We start from the raw sequence: 16,913 nt of genomic DNA, 5'->3' as shown, positions 1-16,913 counted from the left end.
ATGAGATCGTGCATTTAGGGAGATGCCAACATGCTAAGAAATATATATGATGAAAAGGAGTGTAATGTCTAATGTTGAAGGACCAACAGTCCTTGGGATATATATCCGCAGATCCTTAATGTTAATATGACAAATCAATAAGATAAATGTAATGCTTTCTTTTATTTGCTGAGTCATAGAGTGTAAGAGCATGGAGGTTGATGCCAGGACATTAATTAGACCCAACTTTGAGAATGGAATTCAGTTTTGGTAACCACATTACAGGAACGATGTGATTGCCTTTGTCTCCTCTTTCCTGCTCTGTGTTTACCAAGATCGTGGTTGATCATTTACCTCAACGTTAACCCAATATGCCTTAGTATGCAAAGGCCTATCAAACTTTTATCCTGAAATATACCCACCAACTGAGCCTTCCATGGCCCTCTTCCATAGATTTATTGCTGGTTTACCACTTGTGCTTGAAGAAACTTTCTCTCATTTCTGTCCTGAATGGCCAACCCCTTATTTAGGGGGGGGGGGGGGGGGGGAAACATCACATCTGCCCTCTCAAGCTCTGTAAGAATTCTGCACGTTTCAATGAATCACCTCTCATTCTTAGCGTCATAGAGTTATAGAGTCGTAGAGCTAAATAACATGGAAACGGGGCCCTCAGCCCACAATGCCAATGCCAAGCAAGTTAGCATACTGAGCTAGTCCCATTTGCCTGTATTCAGCCCATAGCCCTCTAAGCCCTTCCACTACACGCATCTGTCTAAATGGCTTTTACAAATCATAATTGTATCCACTTCTGTAGCTTCCACTGGCAGCTCATTCTAGAGATGGATACAGATACTTCTAAACTCTGCAGAGTACAGGCTCAATGTTATAACCACTCCTCGTGTCGCAAATCCACTCTCTCTGAAATCAGTCTGGTGAACCTTTGCTATGCTTTCTTCATCACAAGTGTATCATTCTTTGGAGACACAAGGAACTGCAGATGCTGGAATCTTGCATAGATCACAAAGTACTGGAGTAACTTAGAGAGTCAGGCAGCATCTCTGGAGGACATGGATAGGTAACGTTTCAGGTCCCGACCCGAAACATCACCTATCCATGTCCTCCAGAGATGCTATCTCCGGCACTTTGTTTTCTTTATCATTCTTTAGCTGGAAGACCAAATCTGCACATAATATTCCAGATTTCTTGCAATTAAGGTCAACACTCACCATATTCAAAACATCGCTGAAGTCTCACCTGTTCAGCACTGCCTTCAACCACTGAAGGTCACCTCACCTACTGTCTCCTTTCTCTGTTCATTTATTTATTTACTTATTTATCTATTTATTAATTTCCCTATGTTCTCAAAATCTCTGTAAAGCGTCTTTGAGTATATGAAAAGCGCTATATAAATAAAATGTATTATTATTATTATTAACATACCGTTTCCTGATTGTTTGATTCTTGTTTGAGGACCTATACATCGTTGGTATCCCTTTATTCCCTGCATGATCAAGTGTGTGCCTAAGTACCTTTTAAACATTGCTATTGTATCAGCTTTACCTTGTTTCCTTTTTTTTCCCCCCTCCCTTTGTTGTTTTTGTTTTCACCGTGATTTATTTATTTTATAGCATCAATATGGAAGTGGCATTCTTAATCTCGTTGTATTGGTACAATGACAATAAATATATTGTATTGTATTCTAACACATCCCTGGCAGCAAGTTTCAGCCTTTGTGCAATAATACCTGGTATGCTAATCTCCTTTAATTTCACTTCCCTTACCTTAAACCTATGCCCTCCAGTATTGAACATTTCTACACTGAGAAAAGTGACTCTATCTGCCCTATCTATGCCTCTCAAATTTTCATATACTTCTATCAGGTCGCTTCTCAGCCTCTAACACTCCAGAGAAAACAGTCCAAGTTTTCCCAAACTTTCCTTATGGCGAATACACTCCAACCCAGGCAAAATCCTGCTGGACCTCACCTGTCCTCACTCACTTCCTTCCTTTTATAGACACTTTAAACATAAAACTCACTATATATATTGAATGTGGGCAAGGGTTGTGCATGTTTATCTGCGCTGCCTGATTAGTGCTATTAAACAGTTTCCATCCTTACTTTAATTTGTGAAAAATATTATTTGATAGCCACAAAGTGAACAAGAAAATAAACAATTTATACCAGTTGCACAAATGAAGAGTAGCAGCACGTGGAATTTAATGATTGTGCAAATTAAAATCTTTTTATTCTAATAAGTTGTTCTGGAACTGATCCTGTAATTACGTGGTGTAATTGTGACCGTCAAGACAGCTGGATGCATTAAGTAGCTGTGTATAATGGTAGCATTTCATATGTTAGGAAACGTATGCCCTGAACACAAGCTGCGCACTGTGCACATCCAAAGAATAAGTTCAGAGGTATGATTTAAGAAAGTTGAATAGGCTTTATCACAGTTCATGGAAAGAAAACTGAAATGATTTCAAAGATACAGTGCTGAATATGGAGGATAAAGTTAACATGCGCGAAAAATCTGTTAACAGTCCACTGACAAATAATATAAATATTACCTCTTACATCTCGTACAGACACAAAGGATGTTGAGGAAGGCAATGTAGCCCAGACCATCACACAGACCAGACTCCCCACCATTGACGCCATCTAAACTCTGCACTGCCTCCTACCTTTCCCACCGTGGCCATTCCTTCTTCTCGCTGCTCCTATCAGGCAGAAGATACAGAAGCACCCAAACAAATTTTTTTTCCCCATAAGGTAGACACAAAATGCTGGAGTAACTCAGCGGGTCAGGCAGCATCTCCGGAGAGAGGGAATGGGTGACGTTTCGGGTCAAGACCCTTCTTCAGACTGATGAAACATTTTCCCATAGTTGGGGTAAAAAAGGAAAAGGACATAGGTGTGAGTTTAGAGGTTAGAATTTTAAGGGGGACTAGCACAAGTGTGCCCGTTGGGCCCGTCCTCGTAGGGTTTCCATTGTAACCGGGAGGGGAGTGGTGGGGAGGGAAGGGGGAGGGAGGGAGGAGGGAGGTGTGGAGGGGGGGAGGGGGGGGAAGGGGGAAGAGGGGGGAGGGAGAGGGGAGGGAAGGGGGGAGGGAGGGGGGAGGGGGGGGGGAGGGGAGGGGAGGGGAGAGGGGAGCGAGGGGGGTAGGGGGGGAGGGAGGAGGACCTCCCCTTTTCCCAGTACCCCTCTTTCCCCGTTGGGCCCGTCCTCGTAGGGTTTCCATTGTAACCGGGAGGAGGGGAGGGAGGGAAGGGGAGGGAGGAGTGGAGGGAGGAGGGGACGGGGAGGGGGAGGGGAGGGGGGGAGGGGAGGGGGAGAGAGGGGGACCTCCCCTTTTCCCAGTACCCCTCTTTCCCCGTTGGGCCCGTCCTCGTAGCGTTTCCATTGTAACCGGGAGGGGAGTGGGGGGGGGAGGGAAGGGAGGAGGGAGGTGTGGAGGGGGAGGTAGGGGGAGGGAGGGGGGAAGGGGGGGAAGGAGGGGGTAGGGGGAGGGAGGGGGAAGGGGGGAGGGAGGGGGACCACCCGTTTTCCCAGTACCCCTCTTTCCCCATTGGGCCCGTCCTCGTAGGGTTTCCATTGTAACCGGGAGGCGGGGAGGGAGGGAGGAGGGAGGTGTGGAGGGAGGAGGGGAGGGAAGGGGCGGAGGGGAGAAGGGGGGAGGGGAGAAGGGGGGGAGGGGAGAAGGGGGGGAGGTGGTGGGAGGGGGGAGGGGGACCTCCCCTTTTCCCAGTACCCCTCTTTCCCCGTTGGGCCCGTCCTCGTAGGGTTTCTATTGTAACCGGGAGGGTAGTGGGGGGAGGGAAGGGGGAGGGAGGGAGGTGTGGAGGGGGGAGGGGAGGGGTAGGGAGGAAGGGGGGGACCTTCCCTTTTCCCAGTACCCCTCTTTCCCCGTTGGGCCCGTCCTTGTAGGGTTTCCATTGTAACCGGGAGGAGGGGAGGGAGGGAAGGGGGAGGGAGGGAGGAGGGAGGTGTGGAGGGAGGAGGGGAGGGGGAGGGGAGGGGTGGGGGAGTGGGGAAGGGGGGAGGGAGAGGGGATGGAGGGGGGTATGGGGGGGAGGGGGAGGGATGGGGAGGGGAGGGGGAAGGGGGGAGGGGAGGGGGAAGGGGGGAGGGAGGGGGACCTCCCCTTTTCCCAGTACCCCTCTTTCCCCGTTGGGCCCGTCCTCGTATGGTTTCCATTGTAACCGGGAGGCGGGGAGGGAGGGGGGAGGGAGGGAGGAGGGGAGGGGAGGGGAGGGGGGAAGGGGTGGGAGGGGAGGGGGAAAGGGGGAAGGGGGGAGGTGGAGGGAGGGGGGAAGGAGGGAGGGGGACCTCCCCTTTTCCCAGTACCCCTCTTTCCCCGTTGGGCCCGTCCCCGAGGGGTGAGGGAGGTGGGGAGGGATGGTGAGGGAGTTGGGGAGGAGGGAGTGGGGATGGAGGTGGGAAGGAGTGGGGAGGAAGGGGTTGAGGGGGGAAGGGGGACCTCCCCTTTCTTTTTTCGAAACACTTGCCCCGGTGGCCCACGAGCATAGGGGCCCCATGCTGATCTGTGTATGTTAAGTGACTTGCAATAAAAAACACAACTTTAAAAAACAATCAGCTGCTTTTCGCAACAATGTTGAACCCATCTCACACAAGCATTGTGACGTCACAAGCTGAAGACCTTGAAAAAAAAGGTTAAAAATAAAAAGATGTAAATTTGTAAAGAGTAGACACCCAATAGCAGCTGCTTGTCCATTATGACATCACACGCTGAAGGGGGGGGGAGGGGGGTCAGCTCGAGCTCATCTCACAGGGGCATTGTGACATCACAAGCTGAAGACCTTCAATAAATCCGCACCACAGCGCCCCCTATAAATTAGGTGGGGGGGGAGCGCTTTAAAACCTCTGTAACTTAAAAAACATGCGACCGAATTAAATAAAAAACAATTTTGCAGCAGATAACCGCGTGGTGATTAAGGTGGTGCAAAAATCGTGGCGCTACGGTTCACCGTTTTGACGAAATCAGAGAAACCGTTGTTACGCGCATACCAGGTCAAACCCCCCAAAAAAATATACACAAGAAGTGAGTTTTAATAGTATACTAGAACAAGTGTGCCCGTTGGGCCCGTCCTCGTAGGGTTTCCATTGTAACCGGGAGGGGAGTGGGGGTAGGGAAGGGGGAGGGAGGGAGTAGGGAGGTGTGGAGGGGGGAGGGGAGGGGGAGGGAGGGGGGGAGGGGAGGGGGGAAGGGAGGGAGGGAGAGGGGAGGGAAGGGGGTAGGGGGGAGGGGGAGGGAGGGGAGGGGGGAAGGGGAGGGAGGGGGGAAGGGGAGGGGGAGGGAGGGGGGAGGGAGAAGGGAGTGAGGGGGGAGGGAGGGGGACCTCCCCTTTTCCCAGTACCCCTCTTTCCCCATTGGGCCCGTGCTCGTAGGGTTTCCATTGTAACCGGGAGGAGGGGAGGGAGGGGAGGGGGAGGGAGGGAGGAGGGAGGTGTGGAGGGAGGAGGGGAGGGGAGGGGGAGGGGAGGGGGGGAAGGGGGGAGGAGGGAGGGAGAGGGGAGGGAGGGGGGTAGGGGGGAGGTAAGGGGGAGTGAGGGGGGAGGGAGGGAGGGGGATCTCCCCTTTTCCCAGTACCCCTCTTTCCCCGTTGGGCCCGTCCTCGTAGGGTTTCCATTGTAACCGGGAGGAGGGGAGGGAGGGAAGGGGGAGGGAGGGAGGAGGGGGGAGGGAGGGGAGGGGGGAAGGGGGGAGTGAAGGGGTAGGGGGAGGGAGGGGGAGAGGGGAGGGGGGGTAGGGGGGAGGGGGGAGGGAGGGGGAAGGGGGGAGGGAGGGGGATCTCCCCTTTTCCCAGTACCCCTCTTTCCCCGTTGGGCCCGTCCCTGTAGGGTTTCCATTGTAACCGGGAGGGGTGGAGGGATGGTGGAAGGAGGGGGGAGGGGGAGAGGGATGGAATGGTGGAGGGAGGGGGGAGGGAGTGGGGGAGGGTGGGATGGAGGGAAGGAGGGAGGGGGGGAGTTAGGGGCTGAGTGGTGATGGAGGTTGGGATTGAGGGGGGAGGGAGGGGGGGAGGGAGTGGGGATGGAGGTGGGAAGGAGGGGGGAGGAAGGGGTTGATGGGGGAAGTGGGACCTCCCCTTTTCCCAGTACCCCTCTTTCCCCCACCACCAAGCCCCCTCCGCAACGACCCCTGTTGTCCCCAGTCCCCATTCACAGACCCCCCCCCCATTCTCTCTCTCCCCATACACACTCTCAGTGCTTTTTTCGAAACACTTGCCCCGGTGGCCCACGAGCATATGGGCCCAATGCTGATCTGTGTATGTTAAGTGACTTGCAATAAAAAAATATACTTTAAAAAGAGATAAGTGCTTTTTAAGTGCTTGTTTTGAAACATTCGCGGTCACATAGTGCTTCTCACTGTAGCACCCATCTCAAGTGTGCCCGTTGGGCCCGTCCTCGTAGGGTTTCCATTGTAACCGGGAGGAGGGGAGGGAGGGAAGGGGGAGGGAGAGAGGTGTGGAGGGAGGAGGGGAGGGGGAGGGAGGGGGTAGGGGAGGGGAGGGGGGGAAGGGGAGGGGGGGAAGGGGGGAGGGAGAGAGGGGGAGGGGGAGGGAGAGAGGGGGAGGGGGAGGGAGGGGGAGGGGAAGGGCGGAGGGAGGGGGACCTCCCCTTTTCCCAGTACCCCTCTTTCCCCATTGTGCCCGTCCTCGTAGGGTTTACATTGTAACCGGGAGAAGGGGAGGGAGGGAAGGGGGAGGGGGGGAGGAGGGAGGTGTGGAGGGAGGAGGGGAGGGGGAAGGGGGAAGGGGAGTGGGGGGAGGGAAGGGGGAGGGGAGGGGAGGGGAGGGGAGGGTGGAAGGGGAGGGCGGAAAGGGGGGGAGGGGGGAAAGGGGGGAGGGGGAGGGGGGAGGGGGAGGGAGAGAGGGGGAGGGTGGAAAGAGCATCCCTCTCCCCATCAGAACTGCCCCCTCCATCGACTCCTTTAAGTCCATGCTCAAAACCTATTTCTACTCCCTAGCGTTTGAGGCTCATTGAGGAGGCGCTAATCAGATGTACAGCACTTTGGTCAACGTGGGTTGTTTTTAAATGTGCTGTACAAATAAAATGGACTTGACTTGACAGCTCTTCGCAACAATGTAGCACAGGGGCATTGTGACGTCACACGCTGAATACCGCTGGGGGGGGGGAAGGGGGGTCAGCTCGAGTCCATCTCACAGGGGCATTGTGACATCACAATCCGCACCGCAGCGCCCCCCTTCTGTCAAAACTTCGATAAATCAGGGGGGGCAGCACTTTTAAACCTCTGTAACTTAAAAAATATGCGTCCGAATTAAATAAAAATATAATTTTCCAGCAGCGAACCGCATGCTGATTAAAGCGGTACAGAAATCGTGGCGCTACGGTTCACCGTTTTGCCGGAATTGCCGTCTTCAGCCGACATCAGTGGGATATATATATATAGATACAAGATCTGAGTTTTAATAGTATACTAGACCGAGTGGGCCCGTTGGGCCCGTCCTCGTAGGGTTTCCATTGTAACCGGGAGGGGAGGAAAGGGGGAGTGTTGGGGGAGGGAAGGGGGAGGGAGGAGGGGAGGGAGGGGGGGAGGGGAGGGGGGGAGGGAGAGGGGAGGGAGGGGGGTAGGGTGGAGGGAGGGGGGAGAGGGGGGGATGGGAGGGGGGAGGGGAGGGGGGAAGGGAGGAGGGAAGGGGGGGAGGGAGAGGGGAGGGAGGTGGGTAGGGGGGAGGGAGGGAGGGGGACCTCCCCTTTTCCCAGTACCCCTCTTTCCCCGTTGGGCCCGTCCTCGTAGGGTTTCCATTGTAACCGGGAGGAGGGGAGGGCGGGAAGGGGGAGGGAGGGAGGAGGGAGGTGTGGAGGGAGGAGGGGAGGGGAGGGAGGGGGGAGGGGAGGGAGGGGGGTAGGGGGGAGGGGGAGGGAGGGGGAGGGAGAGGGGATGGGGGAGGGGGAAGGGGGGAGGGAGGGGGACCTCCCCTTTTCCCAGTACTCCTCTTTCCCCGTTGGGCCCGTCCTCGTAGGGTTTCCATTGTAACCGGGAGGGGGGGAGGGAGGGAGGAGGGAGGTGTGGAGGGAGGTGTGGAGGGAGGAGGGGAGGGGGAGGGAGGGGGGGAGGGGAGGGGGAGGGGGGAAGAGGGGTAGGGGGGAGGGGAGGGAGGAGGGGAGGGAGGGGAACTCCCCTTTTCCCAGTACCCCTCTTTCCCCGTTGGGCCCGTCCCCGTAGGGTTTCCATTGTAACCGGGAGGGGGGGAGGGAGGGTGGAAGGAGGGGGAGAGGGGTGGAAGGGTGGAGGGAGGGGGGGAGGGAGTGGGGGAGGGTCGGATGGAGGGAAGGAGGGAGGGGTGAGTTAGGGGCTGAGTGGTGATGGAGGTTGGGATTGAGGGGGGAGAGAGTGGGGATGGAGGTGAGAAGGAGGGGGGAGGAAGAGGTTGAGGGGGAAGTGGGACCTCCCCTTTTCCCAGTACCCCTCTTTCTCCCACCACCAAGCCCCCACCGCAACGACCCCTGTTGTCCCCCTCCCCAGTCCCCATTCTCAGACCCCCCCCATTCTCTTGGAATAAAAAAAAAACTTTTTAAAAAAAAGTGCTTTTTAATTGCTTGTTTTGAAACATTCGCGGTTAAGTGCTTTTTTAAAAAACATTCGCGGTTAAGTGCTGGTTTTGAAACATTCGCGGCTACTTAGTGCTTCTGTCAGTTGCTTTTCGAGGGAGGGAGTAGGGAGGTGTGGAGGGGGGAGGGGAGGGGGAGGGAGGGGGGAGGGGAGGGGGGAAGGGGGGGAGGGAGAGGGGAGGGAAGGGGGTAGGGGGGAGGGGGAGGGAGGGGGGAAGGGGAGGGAGGGGGAAGGGGAGGGGGAGGGAGAAGGGAGGGAGGGGGGAGTGAGGGGGGAGGGAGGGGGGAGGGAGGGGAACCTCCCATTTTCCCAGTACCCCTCTTTCCCCATTGGGCCCGTCCTCGTAGGGTTTCCATTGTAACCGGGAGGAGGGGAGGGAGGGTGGAAGGAGGGGGGAGGGGGAGAGGGATGGAATGGTGGAGGGAGGGGGGAGGGAGTGGGGGAGGGTGGGATGGAGGGAAGGAGGGAGGGGGGGAGTTAGGGGCTGAGTGGTGAAGGAGGTTGGGATTGAGGGGGGAGGGAGGGGGGAGGGAGTGGGGATGGAGGTGGGAAGGAGGGGGGAGGAAGGGGTTGAGGGGGGAAGTGGGACCTCCCCTTTTCCCAGTACCCCTCTTTCCCCCACCACCAAGCCCCCTCCGCAACGACCCCTGTTGTCCCCCTCCCCAGTCCCCATTCTCAGACCCCCCCCCCCCCCATTCTCTCTCTCCCCCAGACACACTCTCAGTGCTTTTTTCGAAACACTTGCCCCGGTGGCCCACGAGCATAGGGGCCCAATGCTGATCTGTGTATGTTAAGTGACTTGCAATAAAAAAAAATACTTTAAAAAAAGATAAGTGCTTTTTAAGTGCTTGTTTTGAAACATTCACGGTCACATAGTGCTTCTCACTGCGATCTGTTAGTGGTGCTTTTCGAAACAATGTAGCACCCATCTCAAACAAGCATTGGGAGGATGGGAGGGAGGGAAGGGGAGGGAGGGAGGAGAAAGGTGTGGAGGGAGGGGGGAAGGGGAGGGGGAACGGGGGGGAGGGAGAGGGGAGGGAGGGGGGATGGGATGGGGGAAGGGGGGAGGGAGGGGGACCTCCCCTTTTCCCAGTACCCCTCTTTCCCCGTTGGGCCCGTCCTCGTAGGGTTTCCATTGTAACCGGGAGGAGGGGAGGGAGGGAGGAGGAGGTGTGGAGGGAGGAGGGGAGGGGGGGAGGGGAGGGGGAGGGAGAGGGTTAGGGGGAGGGGGAGGGGGAGGGGAGGGGGGAAGGGGAGGGAGGGGGACCTCCCCTTTTCCCAGTACCCCTCTTTCCCCGTTGGGCCCGTCCCCGTAGGGTTTCCTTTGTAACCAGAAGGGGGGGAGGGAGGGTGGAAGGAGGGGGGAGGGGGAGAGGGATGGAAGGGTGGAGGGAGGGGGGAGGATGGAGGGAAGGAGGGGGGGGGGGGGAGTTAGGGGAGGAGGGGTGAGGGAGGTGGGGAGGGAGTTGGGGAGGAGGGGGGGAGGGAGTGGGGATGGAGGTGGGAAGGAGTGGGGAGGAAGGGGTGAGGGGGGAAGGGGGGGAGGGAGGGAATAGGGGCCCCATGCTGATCTGTGTATGTTAAGTGACTTGCACAACTTTAAAAAACTGGCAGTTGCTTTTCGCAACAATGTTGCAACAATCTCACACAAGCATTGTGACGTCACAAGCTGAAGATGTAAATTTAAAACCGAGCTGATCTCTCATTGGTGCACGGGTGCCATTGTGACATCACGCACTGAAGCCCCTTCAAGAAAAGGGTTAGAAATGAAAATTTATACTTTAATATCTCTCTAGCTTTAAAAAGGTAGCTTCAATTTGAACGAAAGTACTTACAATAGTTGCCCATGTTAATGGTGAATACGGCGGTACAAAAATCGTAGCGCTTTGGTGTACCGTCTGGGAGGAGTAGGGTTTGGACCCTTCAAGAAAAGTGTTAGAAATGAAAATTTAAACTTTAATATCTCTCTAGCTTTAAAAAGGTAGCTTCAATTTGAACGAAAGTACTTACAATAGTTGCCCACGTCAATGGTGAATACGGCGGTACAAAAATCGTAGCGCTTTGGTGTACCGTCTGGGAGGAGCAGGGTTTGTAAGTTATGGACAGAAATCTTCGGAATCTTCCGTATATACATACGGAATCTTCCGTATATACATACGGAATGTTGGACCGCAGAGTTTTAGTATTATACTAGACCGAGTGGGCCCGTTGGGCCCGTCCTCGTAGGGTTTCCATTGTAACCGGGAGGGGAGGAAAGGGGGAGGGTTGGGGGAGGGAAGGGGGAGGGAGGAGGGGAGGGAGGGGGGGAGGGGAGGGGGGGAGGGAGAGGGGAGGGAGGTGGGTAGGGGGGAGGGAGGGAGGGGGACCTCCCTTTTTCCCAGTACCCCTCTTTCCCCGTTGGGCCCGTCCTCGTAGGGTTTCCATTGTAACCGGGAGGAGGGGAGGGCGGGAAGGGGGAGGGAGGGAGGAGGGAGGTGTGGAGGGAGGAGGGGAGGGGAGGGAGGGGGGAGGGGAGGGAGGGGGGTAGGGGGGAGGGGGAGGGAGGGGGAGGGAGAGGGGATGGGGGAGGGGAGGGGGAAGGGGGGAGGGAGGGGGACCTCCCCTTTTCCCAGTACTCCTCTTTCCCCGTTGGGCCCGTCCTCGTAGGGTTTCCATTGTAACCGGGAGGGGGGGAGGGAGGGAGGAGGGAGGTGTGGAGGGAGGTGTGGAGGGAGGAGGGGAGGGGGAGGGAGGGGGGGAGGGGAGGGGGAGGGGGGAAGAGGGGTAGGGGGGAGGGGAGGGAGGAGGGGAGGGAGGGGAACTCCCCTTTTCCCAGTACCCCTCTTTCCCCGTTGGGCCCGTCCCCGTAGGGTTTCCATTGTAACCGGGAGGGGGGGAGGGAGGGTGGAAGGAGGGGGAGAGGGGTGGAAGGGTGGAGGGAGGGGGGGAGGGAGTGGGGGAGGGTCGGATGGAGGGAAGGAGGGAGGGGTGAGTTAGGGGCTGAGTGGTGATGGAGGTTGGGATTGAGGGGGGAGAGAGTGGGGATGGAGGTGGGAAGGAGGGGGGAGGAAGAGGTTGAGGGGGAAGTGGGACCTCCCCTTTTCCCAGTACCCCTCTTTCTCCCACCACCAAGCCCCCACCGCAACGACCCCTGTTGTCCCCATTCTCAGACCCCCCCCCATTCTCTTGGATTAAAAAAAATACTTTAAAAAAAAAAGTGCTTTTTAATTGCTTGTTTTGAAACATTCGCGGTTAAGTGCTTTTTAAAAAAACATTCGCGGTTAAGTGCTGGTTTTGAAACATTCGCGGCTACTTAGTGCTTCTGTCAGTTGCTTTTCGAAACAATGTTGCAACCATCTCACACAAGCATTGGGAGGATGGGAGGGAGGGAAGGGGAGGGAGGGAGGGAAGGGGAGGGAGGGAGGAGGGAGGTGTGGAGGGAGGAGGGGAGGGAGGGGGGAAGGGGAGGGGGGGAAGGGGGCGGGAGAGGGGACGGAGGGGGGATGAGATGGGGAAGGGGGGAGGGAGGGGGACCTCCCCTTTTCCCAGTACCCCTCTTTCCCCGTTGGGCCCGTCCTCGTAGGGTTTCCATTGTAACCGGGAGGAGGGGAGGGAGGGAAGGGGGAGGGAGGAGGGAGGTGTGGAGGGAGGGGAGGGGGAGGGAGGGGGGAGGGGAGGGGGGAAGGGGGGTGAGGGGGGAGGGAGAGGGGTAGGGGGGGGAGGGGAGGGGAAGGGGAGGGAGGGGGACCTCCCCTTTTCCCAGTACCCCTCTTTCCCCGTTGGGCCCATCCTCGTAGGGTTTCCATTGTAACCGGGAGGAGGGGAGGGAGGGAAGGGGGAGGGAGGGAGGTGTGGAGGGTGGAGGGGGAGGGGGAGGGAGGGGGGAGGGGAGGGGGGAAGGGGGGGAGGGAGGGGGGGTGGAGGTGGGAAGGAGTGGGGAGGAAGGGGTTGAGGGGGGAAGGGGGGGGAGGGAGGGAATAGGGGCCCCATGCTGATCTGTGTAAGTTAAGTGACTCGCACAACTTTAAAAAACTGGCAGTTGCTTTTCGCAACAATGTTGCAACATCTCACACAAGCATTGTGACGTCACAAGCTGAAGACCTTGAAAAAAAAGGTCAGAAAAAAAATCATGTAAATTTAAAGTAGTAAACACCCAATAGCAGCTGCTTGTCCATCGCGAGCTGATCTCTCATTGGTGCACGGGTACCATTGTGACATCACGCGCTGAAGCCCCTTCAAGAAAAGGGTTAGAAATGAAAATTTAAACTTTAATATCTCTCTAGCTTTAAAAAGGTAGCTTCAATTTGAACGAAAGTACTTACAATAGTTGCCCAGGTTAATGGTGAATATGGCGGTACAAAAATCGTAGCGCTTTGGTGTACCGTCAGGGAGGAGTAGGGTTTGTAAGTTATGGACAGAAACTCTTCGGAATCTTTGCGTACATACACATATACATACATACATACGGAATGTTGGACCGCAGAGTTTTAGTAGTATATAGATAGATAGATAGATAGATAGATAGATATCAGGGGTAAGTTTTTTTATACAGAAAGTGGTTGATGTCTAGAATGTGCTGTCAAAGGAGATGGTGGAATCAGACACAATTACTTTGCCCCCACTCTTTCTCCACCTAAATACTTAAATTAAGCTATAGCAGGATATGGTCCTAATGTGGGCAAATAGATTAGTTTAGATGGGCAAAATGGTCGGCACTGAAGTAATGGGAAGAAGTATCTATTTCTCTACTGTACAACCTTGAATAAATAACTAAATAAATAAATGTACAGTCCTATAAAGGGACCGTAAACTCCGAAACACAATTTTTCAGTCACTCTCAGCATTCATTTCCAGATCAAATATACACTCAAATTTGAGTAAAGCAATGTTCTTCCACAGTCCAGTACCGCAAACATGCATTCCAGTGACTCAGTTATGTTACTAACAAGGTACTAGACTTTGATCAGTGTTTATGATGGAGCTTCTAACAGCGAGGAGATGAGGAGATTAAAGCAGATTGAATATTCACTTTTCAGAAACTGTCAATTCGATCTGCCAACTGAACTGTGGATGTCTGGGCATTTAATATCCGGTTTCCACCCTGATATCTATCTTCAGGAGCAACTTTTAAAATGTAATGTTAAACCTGACTCCTCTCTGCTCTCTCTCAGTTGGGTCTAAAAGACCCAAACACACTATAATTTCAAAATACAAATTCAACATTGAGTTCAAACATTTCAGCTGGCAAATATTGCTCACACTTTTTCATGGAGCTTATTTTCATTTTCTCCGGAAGCCTATTACTTCTTAATACGTTTCATTGGCTTGGCTTTGCTTTGTACCATCTCCACTTTTGTTGCAAACCATTCCAAACTTCCACCCTTTTCTGTTCTTCACCTCAAAACTGGGCTCCAATTATTAAATCGCAAGAAAAACAGACATTTCTGATCTCCAGGGGAGAGATTTCATGGCCCAGGGTTGCATTCCCTGGAATTTATATTATATTGTTTTGCATTATTAAGAGAATTGATAGGATAGATGAAGAGGAACTATTTCTATAGGCAGGGTATATATAACTATTGGGGGGGGGGGGGGGGGGAGGGGGGGGAATAGGCATAATCCTAAATCTAACTGTATCCCTAAAAAAAGGAAATTGACAATCTAACTCTAACCCTAATGCATAGGATATAGATATATCACTGTGTGCAAATCTTTTTCTATTTGGTCATATTTTTCATGTTTACTATTAGCCTCACTTTACTCAAATTTAATCCGTCTAATTTCTTTAAAAATCGGAAGGCAAGATATGCTTGATGTAACGTAACATCCCAATTCTACACTCAGTACCCTGACTGATGAAGGCCAATGTACCAAAAGCCTTGTTGACCACCCTATCTGTCTGTGACACCACTTTCATGGAACCGACACTGCTGGATCTCTCTGCTCTAACACCAGGGCACTGCCTTTCATTGTGGAAAGTCATGCAAATACCTACCTCTGCTATGTGGATTATTCCTTGGTCAGAACAATATAATCTTGTGGAGGGAAGCAGACAAGCTGATATGTTTGAGATCTCAAGCATGTAAGATTCTGAGATACTTGGATATAGTTAGTGGAACTAAGGAATTTAGTATCACGATATTGCCATTCAGGATAAAATAGGGAAATTTGGCTTGACATAATCTTGGTATTTCTTTGAAATTTTCCACTGCAGAGGATTATATTATGTATATTTATACAAACTGAGATCACAACACCCACTCCTGTTTCTATTTATGTTATTACATTATGCTTTGCAGTTGGTGTTCATCTCGAAAATAAGTTCTGAGATTATGTTTTTGTTGATTTGATGACATGAGACCAATCCATTCATTTGACCTGGTTACGCAGAAACAAAGAACTCAATAAGGGTCTCGGCCCAAAAAGTCATCTATCCATGTTCTCCAAAGATGCTGCCTGACCTGCTGAGTTACTCCAGCACTTTGTGTCCTTTTGCCTAGTAATTACAACTGAGGCTACACAGCTCCAGTGACCCTTGTTCCATCCTGATCTGGATGCTGTTTTGTAGGGGGTTTGCGTTTCTTCCTGTGACTGTGGATTTCCTTTAGATGCTCTGGTATCCTCCCACATGCCAAAGATCTGGTGATATGTAAATTGCTTATTATAGTCATACAACATAGAAATAGACCATTAAACCCACCACCTCCATGCTGATAGGTAGACACCGACATGTATTCATCTCATCTTCCAGCACTTGGCCCAAAGCCTTCAATGCCTCGGCAATTCAAATGCTCATTTAGATATCTCTGCCATCATTCTCTCAGCAATACATTCCAGATACTTACCACTCTCTGGGTAGAAAGGTCCCTCTCAGATCCCCTCTGAATCTCTTACCCATTACCCTAAATCTACGTCCTCTGATTTAATTTATGTTTGAGAAGGAGAAAAAATTCCAGCAGTTTACCCTATCTATATCCCTCAAATTTGATATACTTCAATCAATCATTTTTTATGTAGGAAGGAACTGCAGATGCTGGCTTCAACCGAAGATAGACACAAAATGCTGGAGTAACTCAGGCAGCATCTCTGGAGAGAAGGAATGGGTGACGTTTCGGGTCGAGATCTTATTTTGTTCCAGGGAAATTAGATCCAGCTTCTCCAGTCTCTCCTCCTTGGCATAGCTCAGAAAATTCCCCACCCCACCACACACTTTGCACCAGGGCAATGCCATTTGTAATTTGGGAAACTGAAATCCCCCAGTATTATTTCTCTCTAGGTGACTGTCCCTCCCCATCTGAACATCTGCACAGAAGGACACAAAGTGCTGGAGCAATTCAGCAGGTCAGGCAGCATCTCTGGAGAACATGGATAGATGGCGTTTTGGGTCGTGACCCTTCTCCAGACTGCAGAATTACACCAGGATGTTGTGTTCTTTTGTGTATTAACTAGGTTCTGCAGTTCTTTGTTTCTACATTTGAACATCTACTCAGCTCAATTCTCCAGTCAACGTATTTTAAACCTTCCCCCATAGTACTTAAATCTTCCAACAGCAATGTTGGTCCCAATCTGGTTTAGGTACAATCTGGTTTAGGTACAATCTGTTCCTCCTGTACCTTCTCCTGAAATACTCCCAATGATCCAGGAACATGCCTCTTCAATCCTTATTTTACAGCCTTTCGTCATCTTTTAATCTCTGGCCTTTGTCCACCAATCTGCCAATCAAAATCCCCATGCATGTATCCACCTTTCACTTTCAGACCGAAAATGCTGGAGTAACTCACCGGGACAGGCAGTATCTCTGGAGAGAAGCTATCACTTGCCAGGCTTTGCCCTGCCCTCTTTTCCAGCTTTCTTCCCCCTACTACAATTAGTCTGAAGATGAGTGCTGACTCAAAACGTCACCCATCCATGTTTTCCAGAAACGCTGGATAACTCCGGCATTTTGTGTTTTTTCTCCAGCAACCTAAAGTCCATCCCTCTGCACCATGCCTTCAACCAAACTCATCTGACCCATCCCCCTGTTCCTATAATCACCAGGTAATGGTATAGACGATTTGAGGTCCTGCTCTTTGGGCAGTTACCTAGCTCCTGGAAACTTGTTTTAGGGCCTCATCTTTTCTCCCATACTGTTGGCATTGGTATGGAAATTGTCAGTTAATGTGGGTGAGTGGAAAGGAGAGACAAATGAGCTGATGGGCATTGGAAAGAACATAAGTGATAGGGAAACACATGGAGCAATGGGATTGAAGGGAATGCTCTGGCAGCCAGCATAGACTTAATGACCTCCTACCTTGTAACACACTACAGAATATAATAGTCAGTGAATAGTACAAAGAAGATGTTGCCAGGAAGCGAGA

This window comes from Rhinoraja longicauda, chromosome 21 (assembly GCF_053455715.1).
Source record: "Rhinoraja longicauda isolate Sanriku21f chromosome 21, sRhiLon1.1, whole genome shotgun sequence".
In the NCBI taxonomy this organism is placed as follows: Eukaryota; Metazoa; Chordata; class Chondrichthyes; order Rajiformes; family Arhynchobatidae; genus Rhinoraja; species Rhinoraja longicauda.
The sequence above is the reverse complement of the archived record's forward strand: the minus strand, read 5'-3'. Positions refer to the sequence as shown.